Source organism: Staurois parvus, unplaced genomic scaffold (genome assembly GCF_062004578.1).
Source record: "Staurois parvus isolate SC_StPar_1 unplaced genomic scaffold, SC_StPar_1.0 ptg000049l, whole genome shotgun sequence".
Taxonomy (NCBI): Eukaryota; Metazoa; Chordata; class Amphibia; order Anura; family Ranidae; genus Staurois; species Staurois parvus.
Window position 1 is genome coordinate 839,448 of NW_028317845.1, and position 14,887 is coordinate 854,334.

The window sequence follows — 14,887 nt, forward strand, 5'->3', positions numbered from 1 at the left end:
AAAGTTTGGTTCAGTCTGGCCCCTCCCCCACACATGTGCCTAGGTAATTGACATGCACTGCGATCCCTGTGCCTCCTGGGATGTGACATGCATGGTCTTCCATTTACAAAGGAGAAAAGTGGGCAGGCATAGCTGCAAGTCATCAGGAGGCCAGTTGGCTGAGCCCAGAAGAGCCGGCACCTGCTCGATGACATGAAAAACATGGCATCACAGGAGCCCATCAGTGGAAGAAGATTTTGGGACACGGCTGGATTCACTGCTTGGTTGAGTATATAAAATGTGCAAAAAGTCCGCAATCTGGTAAGCAGGGGTTGAATAAAAAAAAAAAGCCGGCGGGGGGATTTGGGGTAGAAGGCAGAGGGTTAAGATACGCTTTAGGAATATCTAAACCATTTTATGTCCATAGTCTGGGGACAGGTGCACTTTGAGTATACAGGTACCTTAACATGATTCTAAAAGGGTCATCTATTTTTCAATAAACATGTTATACTTGCCTGCTCTGTGCAACGGTTTTGCACAGAACAGCCCCAATCCTCCAGTGTTCCTGGCTTTCTCAATATTTTTTTTATTATACACAGGCACCCCCATAGCACACCAATTTGCCAAGGCACTTGGAGCAGGGGAAAGCGGACAGCGCTGAAAGGAGACTGCCAAAAGTGGAGTTAAGGGACCATTTTGTGCAATATAATTGCACAGAACAGGTAAGTATAACATCTTTTTATTTTAAGACAAAAAAAAAAAAAAAACACACATCTCCTTTGATATCACTTTAATACACACAGAAGTGGCAATCAGCTTACCAGCTAAAGGGTCAAAAGCCAGAAAGTCCGTCCGGTGAGCTGAACGCCTTTTTCAGCCTGCCAGCTTCTGAAAAAGAAAAGATGGGATATTAATCTCAGCCACACTTGGTAGCATGACACCACTCACAAAAACCGAGATCAATCCCAAACCAAGGATAAAAGCATCTACAACGAATTGAGGCTTAAAGGATATGCTCTTGGGAGAAGAATGTTGCAAGACACACACTCACTTTAAGAATTATAAATTTGTGACATTTAAATAACAAAGATTAAAACTCTCAGCAATATATCCACTACACAGAGTACATACTGCGATATTGGTTATGTCACAAATAAATTAACACTACATGCAACATTCTTCAGTCGACCTGTACTGAGAGATTTGTGAGTTGCCCATGCTTCTGTTTGAGAAACTGCTAGCTGCCTGGCCATCTGGCATGAATACTTTTGTTCAGGATCAATAATTCAAACATCCAGTGATAGAAATTGGTAAAAATGTCTGTCAGACTCACAAATGATTTAAACATTGGAAATTTCTGAGAGTCACTGATCTGAGGAGCAGTCCATATAGCAGTGAAGACGGTGTATGGTTAGCTGTGCAGGACATAAACTTTTTATAGCCTCTAAAACACCCTTCTATGTTAGCCTGTCACCATGCACACATAGGCGTTTACAGGCAATTCAGAAGGAGCGTTTAGACGCTAAAGAATATCCATCACATATGCATTTAGGAGAGCAAAAATAAAAAAAAACAAATGCTTCACATACCTAAACATCTTTAAAAACACACCTAAATGCTAAGCTCATTTAACACTTGAGCATTCATTCCAATGGCCAGAATGAGGGATGCAATGGTTCAGTTTTATCAGCGAGTACGAGTACCGTTACTTGTGGTCAAGCACTTGTCGATACCAAGTACAGATACCTTTGCAGTGCAATTTGAACCCATACAAAATGGACGGTGCTGACGAATCTGAAGCAGTTGAGCCTGTACGGTAAACGTGAGAAAGCTGCAGGGATTTCAAATCCCCAGACTGTGAAGTGGCTTTCGCCGTCAGAGTGGGGATCGGAAATCTGGTACAGTAGGACCAAGGAAAATGGGGAAGGGATCCAGAGGATGGCTGGAACCTCTGGAGGCTGGGGGGAGAGAGAGCTATGGGAGAGGCAGGAGGAGCCCAAAATGCAGCTGCTAATGTCCACATTGGGATCAGGAGCTGATGGAACCCTTCATGCAGGGTGGTTTCCCACGCCGCTCCTGTGTGAACTCCGGCTCAAAGTCACTATGATAAGCCTGGGTTCATAGAGGAGCTGTGCAGGAAACCACGTGATTCGGACTGGAATCACACAGCATTCCTGTTCAAATTGCATGCAATTCTTTGCAGTGCAAATTGAGTCCATTAATTTTGTATGGGCTCAAATCGCACAGCAAGAGTATCAGTTTCGGTATCAGGAGCATTTGCACAAGTACTTGTGCATGTACTCGGTATCCGCTCCGATACAGGTATTGGTGCAACCCTAGCCAGAACAGATTAACATTGTGGGCAGTGGAATGAATGCCTAAACACTTGACCTGGCTAAACACATTTGCAAAATGCAGCTTTAGGTGCATTTCTCCTGCCAGCAGAAAAGGTGTTCTGAGGAGTTGGGCAAACACCCCAGTGTGCATGCAGCCTTACAGCACTACTCATACTCCTTTTTGTGGCTGCATCCAGTTGAGAAAACAGCTGACACTCAATAGAGGCAAACATTAGGGAAAAAATATGTTCTGACAAGGTATTTGGTTTGAAAAAGCACTCTCCACTCTTAATATACAGGATTTATATTGCGCCAACAGTTTGCGCACTGCTATACAATATTAGGGCAGAAAGTACAGTTACAATACAATAGGAATCCGAGAGCCCTTCTCATTAGAGCTTACAATCTAAAAGGGAGGGGTCAAGTGATACAAAAAAGGTAATAACCGTGGGGGAAGAGGTGATGGGAGAAAGTGGAGATACAGTTAGGTGGAGGTGGGGTAGGATTCCATAGCATTAGACAATAGTGGGATAGGCTCTACCACTGGTACACATCCTGTGGCCATTTTAACAGATCAGCTGAAGTTATAGTCACCATTTGTGTAAGCAGAGTTGCCATTATAGCCATGTGTAATGAATGAAAACTTGTTGAAAAGCCCATCGTCATGAAACAGAAATGAATGCTGATCTACAGAACTGTAGCAGTTTTGTAGAGTTCTACATAAACAAATTCAACATCCTATTCTCTGAAGGGGATCTATGGGGATAGCACAGATGTGCTCCAAGTCTCATACAGGGTGGGATCCCCCAGAGACACACACAAGATTCTTCATACACAATTCCCTTAAGCCTTTGCCTCACATGAACAGCACACACTTGATAAAACTGCTTTTATTACACGAGACAACAAAGAAACCCTAATATACAAAGAATAGGGTGTTTGTGGTCCTCAAAGCATTAAGGTACAGCAGCTCTAGACACCACAAAACAGGATATTTCTCAAAAATAAAAAAAAACACAACAAACATGTCGTGCTTACCCACTCTATGCAGTCCTGATCCTCCTCAAGTCCCCTGTTAGTAGTCCAGGCCCCTACCTCCTGCTATAGGGTCACTCAAGCAGGCTCACTCCCAAGCCGCTGCCCTGCATGTCCATTCACAGACAGCCACAGCTCGGCCTCGCCCCCTCTCTCTCATTGGCTGATGGCTCCCGCTGCAGTCTAGCCAATAAAAGAAGAGTCCCCAGAGAGACGAGGCTCTCATGCACATCGCTGGATCGAGATAGAGCTCAGGTTAGTATTAAGGGGGGGGACAAACGTTACCTCCATGCATTCTATGCAGGGGTAACAAACCTGCAGCCTTTACAACCACTTTACGGGTCCCTGCTCAGACTATCCAGGCCTGATGAAGCTGGATGCCCCTGACTAGTAAGGGTGCAGACTGTGAGGAGGTTTGGTCCAGACCCAAAGCATCCTGGAGAAATAGGAAGAGATAGCTCAGGCGCTGTACACCTCGCCTGGCCTGAGTGGTTAGTGGGTAAAAAGTCTCATCCAGGCCACATCCCAAACATGTTTCGCCCACCCCCAGGGCCTAATCATGGAGAGGTTCATCATGAAGCCACCCATGACAGTACAGGTTGGATAATATTTGGAATTATGGGGGAGGAAACTAGAACATCTGTCAAAACACCACTCAGATGGTGTAATCAGACGGTATTACCATACAAGAATGGCCACGTGCAGGTGGCTTCCAGGAAGCTCAGAATATTATAAGCAGGGAAAGAAATTCTAGCATTTGAAGAAGACCGATTGCTTTTCAAGCAGTATTAAAACCACAATACAAAAAAGTAATGTATGGCAGCCTAACAATCTTTAAATGTGATGGCTGCATTAGTTTTTTTCCTTTTTCACCTAGTGATATGGGCAGTAACATTTCATCTGCTAGGGTGACTCCACTCTGGGTGGAAGAGCAACAAAGACTTTTGGACAGCAGTACTGTCAATCTGGGTAGAGGGTGGTGTTAGATGCACTAGCAGATTTAGATGGACGTGATTAATACATTAGAGCAGAGGTCCAGCCAATATCTTTTAGACCTCGTTCACACCATACGTGCAGGAAACTGATGCACAGATTTCACTTGGAAACCTCAGTTTACATCAGATTTCATGCACACTTCAATGATTTTTATGCATGTTGCAAATTCCTGCTCAGAAAAAAAATACTAGTGTTGTGGTGTGAACAGGCCACATTAACAATTTTGTTGTGCCCTTGCAGAACGCATGCAGAAAAACAGACATCTCTGCACCATGGTGTGAATGAGCCCTTAAGCAGCTACAGCAACAGTTTATTTTCTTTTAGTATAAAGATTTTACATAAATCAATAAAAGCTGACAATTGTAAGCAAAATTACAGTCTCGTGCATTAAGAATGTGTGCAGACAGGCTCTTTATTGCAGAACAGACATGCAATGTCCCATTTGTAAAAAAACAAACAAAAAACACAAAAACAAAACAAAACCTACCTACCTGCTCGCAGTCTTTTTTGGAATGTACAATGAGCTCTGCGCAGGAGTGACATTATCCCACACTGGCCAATGAGAACAGGCGCAACCCGGCACCCAGAAGACGCCAGGAATAAGCTACCAGCAAGGGATGTTGAACCACTGAAGGGAGGTATCACAATTTAACTCTGCTTTAAAACAGCACTAAACTCATTATTTAACACTTTTCAAAAGCAGTTACATTCCCAGCCTTCCTGGAATCCTAACTGACAGTTTGAGAGCACAAGCAAATGAGACAAACCATTAAGTGGCTGGTGTCATAACTGATCACATGTGCAGCATTCATGTCAGTTGTGGATCAAACAGAGGCTAGATGACAGCTTCCTTGGCTGAAAAGGATAGGATGGTTTAGTTTGGCTTTAAAGGAGAAGTTCACCTTTCATAACATGTTACACCCCTAATGAGGGTGTAACAGGTTAAGAATGGACTGTCCCCACTCCCCCACTTGGACAGCTAGCAGGGGATTTTCTCCTTCTGCTGACAAAATTTAAAAAAAACACAGGCATGTGGAGCTCCCTCCGTGAATGTGAAAACTACAAGTCCTAACAGCCTTAGCGGCTGTCGGCTTGTGGTGCTCAATGAACTACCACTGCGCTGTGGGAGTTCATGGATTCTCCCTGTCAGTATATCTGCTTGCCCGTATATCACATACAAGCAAGCAGATATATGGACAGGTCTACAGGAGACCTGCATGGCACCATTGATCTGCTGATCGCCGGTGCAAACTTTACAGGCTATTGTAACAAAATATAAATGTACATTTTTTTTACCTGCAAAAATGGTTATTTTTCATCAAAAGGTGAAGGTAACTTTTGTGGTTTGTCTAGAGGCCACTTTTGCATGAAAGATTGCGGTTACATGTTAAGGGCTCGTTCAGACCATGGTGCAGACGTTAGTGTTTTTTTTCATGCATTCTGCAGGAAATTAAATAAAAAAAAAAAATAAAAATTGTTCTCCTTGTGCCCTGTTCACAGCACATTAGTGGTATCACTTGATTTTTTCTGTGCAGGAATCTGCAACATGTATGCAGTTTTCTGCAGGGGAAAAAAAAACTGATGTCAATGTGCATGAAAACTGATGTAGACATATGCCTCAAGTGAAATCTGTATGGTTTCCCCATCAGTTTTCATGCATGCATGATGTGATTGAGCCATATATAAACATACTTCCAGGTCAACAGGTGAAAATTCAGCAGTAGTAAAAATAAAAATTAAGAAAAAAAAAAATTATATATTATATAATATTTTTATTAATGGCAGATAAAGATCCAATGCAGTGGCCACATCCAGACATTGGTAAGCTGTGATGCTACAATTTTTTTTTTCTGTTTAATACCGCTTTACCAGCCCACCCCAGCATCTCTTTAAATCGTTTGGAATGCCCAGAGACAGGAAGGATCAGCAATTATGTGCCCGCTGTCACAGTGGTCACATGACTGGGTCCCACCAGCTGCTGATCTTTACCTGCGACTGAGAGCGGTCTTTAACAGCTGAATTTTTGTGCTGGGAGCACACAGTGAGTTTGCTCTCAGCACATAAACATGGGCTCCCCAGCGACATTAAAGCCCACCCTTTTGCTGCTGCACATGTGCTGGGTGGTCATAAAAGGGGTTAATATAGTTAAAAAAATGACTCAAACAGGTCAGCTTATCATCTCTCAAATACATAGCCTGCTCACAAACTACATGTTTAGTCCTCCAGCACATTGCTCCAAATAAAAAGTAAGAAAATTCTGAAAACCAAAATCTAGCAAAGCTTCAGGAGTTATTTCTTGAGATTGACACAAGCTTGCTGTCAGGAATTTATACAGGATGGCTGGTGATGCCAAAAACTGCAACAAAAGCTAATGCCTTTAGCCATTAGTGCTGTCATAAAGAAGGTAATTGATACTAAGATCTGTGTTCAAGTGCCACATCCCTAATATTGTGAATATATACCAAAAAGAGAGACCTGAAAATGGGGACTTTTGAGGCATATCATAAAAACAAGATTTTTAATCAAAATTCAATATATAAAACAACAATTCTATTTCACAACAATAGTACTAAAACGTGTAGAAAATGAAAGGTTTACAATATCAAAGAGCAGCAAATCTCTTTCCATGTGCTCCAATTCTTTGTAAACTTTGGGTTCATTCTTGTAGGCTTGGGCTCAACACGTTTCATGGACTTAATCCACTTCTTCAGGAGCCAATCACCATATATACATTTGACTACTGATGCAAGAATAAATACAATCAAAAAAAAAAAATCAAAAACACATTTTTCCATTCTGGCATAATAGAACACAATATTGCACGTGCAACGGAAAAGGGGAGAGAGAACAAGGGGAGAGAGAACAAGGGGAGAGAGAACAAGGGGAGAGAGAACAAGGGGAGAGAGACTTAGCAGACTGCATACAGCGGTCTTGGTTGTCCACCTGTGACCCATCAGGAGGCCTTCATAAGGGGGGGGTGGAGGCTGGTATTTGGCTGTGCTGCAGTTTCCTTGCTGTGTAGAAAACACATGGTGCTTTTTGCTCAACCATATTTTGTGGTTGTGCTTGCATTTTGGCTGTGAGGCCGGCAACCTGGGCATACTAAGGTAATTTAATTACTTGTCTTAAGCTGGGCATGTGGTGTAGGTTTAGATGGGGACTTTTATCTTGTATTGTTATTACTACAATATAGGAGACTCAATTTCCCCTGTGACTCCACTATGGAGAGCCAGCAAACCTGAAAACCCACTACATTGTTTAGTGGTGCTTGTAAAGTCCCCGTGAAGTTTCTCCAGTACTAAGACTTGTGTTTCTGGCAGATGAAGGTAATTTCCATGGTGGAGCCTGTTTTAAGCAAAAATGGTTTTCATGTTTTTCATGTTAAGGATGGAGCGAATACTAAAATATTTTACCATGTGTTATCACCATACAGGAAGCTTTCAGCCTGGCCTATAAGCCAGCCGTGGGCATATGATTGAATCTGGGAAGCTCTTTAGGCGTTTTGCCATGAAGTAGATACAAGTGTAGAGGTGGGTGTTGGAAACATTTTATTTTGCCCAGCCCACCATACTCCATTAATACAATAGTTGGTTTTACCATTTAGGAGGAAATTGCTTTGCGGTATGAGGAGTATAAGAATAGAAGCCAGTATAAGTCCACAAGTAGAGGGCCTCTATACTTGTCACTTCCACCTATTTTCGGAGGTAGCATTTCATTTATTGGTCCTAATGTATGTATATATTCATGGGTACATTATGTAGCTTGCAACCTCTCCTCCTCCTCTTTGTTCTCTCTACCCTTTTCCAGTGCATTTACAATTATGCCAGAATGGAAAAATGTTTGTCTTTTTTATTGTATTTGTTCTTATATAAGTAGTCAAATGTCTATATGGTGATTGGCTCCTGAAGAAGTGGATTAAGTCCATGAAACACGTTGAGCCCAAGCCGATAAGAATGAACCCAAAGCTTACAAAGAATTTGGACCACATGGAAAGAGATTTGCTGCTCCTTGATATTGTAAACCTTTCATTTTCTACACGTTTTAGTACTATTGTTGTTGTGAAATAGAATGTTATTTCACATATAGGATTTTGATACAAAATCATGTTTTCAATTATTATGTTGTACCTCAAAAGTCCCCATTTTCAGGTTTTTTTTAGTACATATTCAGTGCTGTCATGAATGTACAAAATGCCAGGTACTTCTTGATATTGAGGATCTGAATAGTGCCATATGACTGTGCAAGGCCACTCACCAGCAGTCTCAGAAAGTCCATAACCCTGTGTAAGCTACAACTTGTAGCATAAAAGGGAAAGGGGCATACAAAGTAGTATAGGACGGGAGGAAACGCGGTATACCTTGCAGGGAACAAAGATTAAAGTGAAGCAATGCCCTGTACATCCTTGTCAGCTAACCAATCTATTGTGCTAGTCACACTGGAGTAGTTTTCCCATATGGTTCTAGGATTACTATATGGGGTTAGGTCTCAAGTTTCTCCCATATAGGAAGTCACAAACCACAGAGGCCATGGCCAGGCAAGTGCACTTTTCCTTTAAGCAGCCCAGAAAGGCCATTTTCAGCACTGAGTCAGGCAGACAGGACAGTGATTCCTGGGCAACAGCCCAATAAGGAGCTGACATGTCTGCTGGGGGCAAGAGAGAACACATGAAAAACATGTAAAATGTCCCCTGGGAGAAAAACTGGCGCTACTAAACGAAGATTGATTATTCAGATCCTGACTACTTCGCTTTAAAAGAGTACAGATTCACCTGAACTTTACTTAGAACATGGATTGTCTCTTAGGCCTTGTTCATAAAAGTGTACTATAGGGTACACCCCTGTGAGGACTGTGTTTGCCCACATGGGGATGCACGGGTGTTCTAAGCATCCCTGTTCAGGCAATCCCACTCCACTTCAATTAAGAGACAATGGCTGCAGTCCAGTCTGACAGCCATGAGATTGCGCAGGCCCAACACAGACAATGTGAGGGATTTACTAAAACTGGTGCACTCAGAATCTGGTGCATTTATGCATGGAAGCCAATCAGCTTCTAACTTCAGCTTGTTCAATTAAGCTTTAACAAAAAAAAAAAAAACTGGAAGTGGATTGGTTTCTATGCATAGCAGCACCAACTTTTGTACTCTTCAGCTTTAGTAAATAACCCCCTGTGTAACGGGACCATGTACCTGCACGACTGTCAAATTGGGTGCAGCAGCCATTGCATCCCAATTGAAATGAATGGGGCAGGTGCTCAAACACCTGAGCTGTAGTATGCCCATGTGAATAAAGCCTTCAACAAAAAAAAAAAAAAAAAAAAGTTAGTGAAATGTACGCAGAGAACTGCAAGTGATTAACACTGCACATTTACCTTTTCAGTCAGGGGAAAATAAAATATATATATATATATATATATATATATTTATTTATTTATTATACAGGCCTTGAAATTTCTATTCGCCTGCTCACATTGGCGAGTGGAAATTATGGTGGGGCGAGTGTGCCCCCAGGGCCGTCTTGCTGAGCAGGCCTGGAACTCAGGGCTGGATCTGTCACTCACGCTGGGAGCCTTCAGACTGCTCAATAGTTGAGCAAAGTGAAAGCAAAGGAAGGAGTGTGTGCTGTGCTCTCTGCCTCCCCCTAGAATGCAGTACCCGGCTCTGTGAGTGAAGGTAACTATATACTGCAAATTTTTAAAGGAGTGTGTGTATATGCATGTACATGTGTGTATCTGTACATGTATGTACATGTGTCTGTGTGCGTTTGTGTATGTACCAACATGTCTGTGTATATACACGTGTCTGTATACATGTGTCTCTGTGTGCGTGTATGTACATGTGTCTGTATGTAAACCTATATGTATGGGTGGTTTGGTCAGGTTCAGGATTATGTGGTTATTACGGGTGGTAGAGTATGGGGCACTTGAGGTACTTCTGGGTTGGATAGTAGGTAGGATATACTTCGCAGGGTTATGGTTTTGTGTGTGAAAGATTATGGGGGGTTATGGTTGTATGCGGTAAATGGTGTAAGTATGATGGAGTGTTTAGGGGGACATTGGAGGCCCTGATGTAATGTGGGGGGACTCTGGGGACCCTGATGTAATGTGGGTGACATTTAACAGTGTCATTTCATGAAATTATTTACGAGGGCGTGTTTAGGGGCAGAATTAGGGGTGTAGCAGGGTAGGGGTTGGGTGGGGCAACTGGTGGCGAGTAACTCTTAAGGCCTGGCTAGTAGCTCAGGACTTGAAATTTTAAGCCCTGTATTATACATATACACACACACACAGTATTGAACACATCACCATTTTATCAGTAAATATATTTTTAAAGGGGCTATGGACATGAAATTTTCACCACATGTTGATAACCCATGCAATGCATACATCCAAAGAAACAAAAACAAATATGTTCATAAATTGTGTAATGAAATGGAATGACACAGGGAAAAAGTATTGAACACACAAAGAAAGGGAGGTGCAAAAAGGCATGAAAAGTGAAGACACCAGCTGAAATCTCAGTAATTAGAAAGCAATCCTGCCTGCCAGTGCAAATTAATATCAGCTGGTCAGTCTCAATTGATGTGCCTCATTACCAAGGTGTCACAAGAAATATCTCATGATGGGTAAATGCAAAGAGCTCTCTCAGGACCTTTGCAACCTTACTGTTGCAAAAACATACTGATGCCATTGGTTACAGAAGAATTTCTAAACTTCTGAATGAACACTGTTGGGGCCATAATACAGAAATGAAAGATCATTTCACCATAAGCTGGCCACGACCATGTGTTCCTCGCAAGATTTCTGACAGAGGAGTAAAAAGAATTATCAGAAGCGTTGTCTAAGAGCCAAGGACCACTTGTGGAGAGCTTCAGAAAGACCTGGAATTAGGTACAATTGTTTCAAAGAAAATAAGTAACGCACTCAACCGCCATGGCCTGTAAGCACATTCACAACGCAAGACTCACATTGCTTAAGAAAAAGCATTTTGAAGCTAGTTTGAAGTTTGCTGCACAACATTTAGACAAGCCTGTGAAATACTGGGAGAATATAGTCTGGTCAGATGAGACCTATATTGAACTCTTTGGATGCCATAATACACACCATGTTTGGAGGTCAAATGGCACTGCACATCACCCCAAAAACATCATACCAACAGTGAAGCATGGAGGTAGGAACAGCACGGTGTGAGGCTGTTTTTCAGCATACGGTACTGGCAAACGTCGTGTCGTTGAAGGAAGGATGAAAAAATGTACCAAGACATTCTTGATGAAAATCTGCTGCCATCTACCAGGATGATGAAGATTAAATGAGGGTGGACATTTCAGCAAGACAATGATCCCAAACACAAACACAAAGCCTAGGAAACTCACAATTGCTTTCAAAGAAAGAAAATAAAGCTGCTAGAATGGCCCAGCCAATCACCTGACTTGAATCCAAACAGAAAATCTATGGAAAGAACTAAAGATCAGAATTCATAGAAGAGATCCATGGAACATTCAATATTTGAAGATTGTGTGGAAGAATGGGGCAAAATCACACCTGAGCAATGCATACAACTAGTTTCTCCATACAGGAGGAGTCTTGAAGCGGTCATTACCAAAGGATTTTGTATGAAGTAATAAATAAATTTCAGTTTGCGTATTCAATACTTTTTCCCTGTGTCATTCCATTGTATTACACAACCTATATTCTGAACTTTTTTGTTTTGGTTTCTTTGTATAGATTGCATGGGTTGTTACCAACATGTGAAAATTTCAAAATTTCATGTCAATCGCACCTTTAGAAATATATTTACTGAGAAAAGTGGGAGATAGATAGGTAGAATAATTTTAACGGCAGCAGGCTTCTGCTGTCCCACTATGCAAAGCTCTGACACTTCCTAGAAGAATCGTTTGCCTGCTCCCTCCCACACATTACTAGTGAACCCCATCACTTCGTCAAGAGAAATTCAACAGGACTGTATGAGGCAAGAAGTGGCGAGCAGGGTTCAATATTACCAGTCAGAATGATCTACCATTTGAGTATAGCAAGAGGCACTGAATATTCCTGCAAATACATCAAGACCCCTCCTAGATGCCTGTATTTTATACCCATTAACTTTATCAATGGCAGCCCCCTTAATGCAGACAACCGTTTAAAGGTCTAAAACCAACATGACCGCTGGTCCCTATAGATAATGGCTATTACTGTTCTACCACACATGACCTTTTCTTGAAAAACGGTTAACTAAAAATGTGTGATGTGTTCCCTGTCTAGTCCTCTGTCGCACTCTATGGTTCCATCTATCAGCCCACTACATGACTAACTGCATATGCATCAGGAGAACAGGCATCCACACAACTAAAACTGTGTCAGATGCAGAATATGGTTCAGATGGAAAAGCTCTTCAAAAGAGCAAATATCCAGAGCACAGGCACCAAACAGGTTATTACTTTACATTTAGTATTCACATGCAGTTACCACTTTTACCAGACTCTTTAAAGAGCCGAAAACCTAATGAAGTAACCAAAGTATGTGCACAGTCTTGTGTATAAACTATAGCTAGCAACCCTAGGCCTGTGTATTCGTTTTCAGAAAAACATGGTATGGGAGAATCCCATATTGCTCCATGCAACCTAGCCTTAAAACATACACCAAGAAAAAGGAGTAGAAAAACCCAGTCCCTGGAAAGGCTGCCCCAAGATCTCCATTTATTCATACTGCAGCCTAAATTTAACACCTGAAAAACATGACAAATCATCAAGCCCAGGACAAGCACAAAAGCACCAAAATCACTCAGGCTGATGCCTCCACACAAAGGACCTGCAAGGTCTACTGTCTGCACAGGCTGATCACAAATCTCTTAAAGTGTTACTAAACCCACAACAGTAAAATCAGTCTGTATATGCAGTAAAGCATGCTTGCTATACTCACTGTGTAACCTGAGTGGTTAATCCTCCGCACTGTAAAAAGGCAGTTTGATCCTGTCTTCTCTGATCCTCCCCTTCTACTGTCCCCAGTCCTTCTAATAGAACAAAGCCTTGGGGACAAGCAGCACATGCTCAGTTTGGCATGTATTGCTATAGAGTTTCTTTTTCTTGGGAGTGTGCATGTGATCAGCCCACAGCCAATCAGAGTTGACCAGACAGAGGGTCAGGGTCCTGCAGCCTCAGAGGAGAATGAAAACTGTTCCCACAAGCTTTAACCAGTACTCTGGTGGAAACTGATAGAAGTCACAAGACTGCTCTAACTGCTAATGAGAAAAGGTATTTAGCAGTTTATAATTACTAAAACAATTGCATTTCCATGTTTTGTGTACTGTGGGTGACCAGATATAGTGGATGCAGGGTCCTGGGTTTAGTAACACTAAGTCATGGGTTGATCTTAAATGGTGGTTGACCCGGGGGAAGGGCCATAAATTTAAAATACTTCAACCAGATTTCCACAATCAAAAACCTTTCATGACAAAAGCCAAATACAGACCTTTCCTCCTGAAAATGCCAGACGTCTGGCTCTTATGCTGACTGTCTAGATCAGGAGTCTACAAACTTTCAAAACAAAGGGCCAGTTTACAGTCAAACTTTAGGGGGCCGGAATGTGGCCAGTAAAAGAAAATGTCCTGGTGTCAGTGGGAACAATAGTGTCCCATTGCTGGGGTCAGTGGGAACAATAGTGACCCATTGCTGGGGTCAGTGGGAACAATAGTGACCCATTGCTGGGGTCAGTGGGAACAATAGTGACCCATTGCTGGGGTCAGTGGGAACAATAGTGACCCATTGCTGGGGTCAGTGGGAACAATAGTGACCCATTGCTGGGGTCAGTGGGAACAATAGTGACCCATTGCTGGGGTCAGTGGGAACAATAGTGACCCATTGCTGGGGTCAGTGGGAACAATAGTGCCCTGTAGTTCATGGAAGGAACTATGCCCCACTGTTACTGACATTGGGGGGAATAATGCCCCAAGTGCCGCATAAAATCAAGCAAAGGTCCACATCCAATCTTCATGCCACACTTTGAAGACCACTGTTCTAGATGAACAACAATTGTGCAGATAAGGGCTTGTAACTTTAACTGGCCACATTCTGATCGAAATTCGGCAGGTTCAGCAGGGACCAGATGAAATCTGATCAGTGCGTGGCCATCCCTGCGCAATTGACTTCTGTCAAAAGGGACATGTTGGAAAAGTGCCCTCAATCAGCTGATTGGCTGAAGCAGGTGATCAGTGTATTCTGACAGCTGTCAGTGCTACTGTCAGAATATAATTTCCCAATAGGTGTGGAATGAACCATAACCAGTTTATGGCCGAGCTTTACTTGACCTGCATACTGGCTCTGGCTCGGGGACTCAGAGGACTGAAGTCAATGCGTTACTAAACCCAGGACCCTGCATTCACTACATCTGGTCTTCCACAGTACACAAAACATGGAAATGCAATTATTTTAGTAAATATAAAACTGCTAAATACTAGGCATGTACCGATACTGATATCAGTACCAATACCAAGTATTTTTACGAACACTCGTAAAGATGCTCCCCATACCGGAAACAGACACTTGACGATGAGA

At 42.3% G+C, this 14,887-nt stretch overlaps 1 protein-coding gene across 2 annotated transcripts in view; it reads right to left on the reverse strand.

Annotated features, from left to right (window-relative positions):
* Positions 1–14,887, reverse strand: part of HDLBP (high density lipoprotein binding protein) — a 59,669-nt gene that overhangs the window by 32,022 nt on the left and 12,760 nt on the right. For both annotated transcript variants that reach the window (XM_089665609.1, XM_089665614.1), the window contains exon 2: positions 801–867. The gene's annotated coding sequence lies outside the window, so the exon portion shown is untranslated. The remainder of the gene's footprint in view (positions 1–800; positions 868–14,887) is intronic.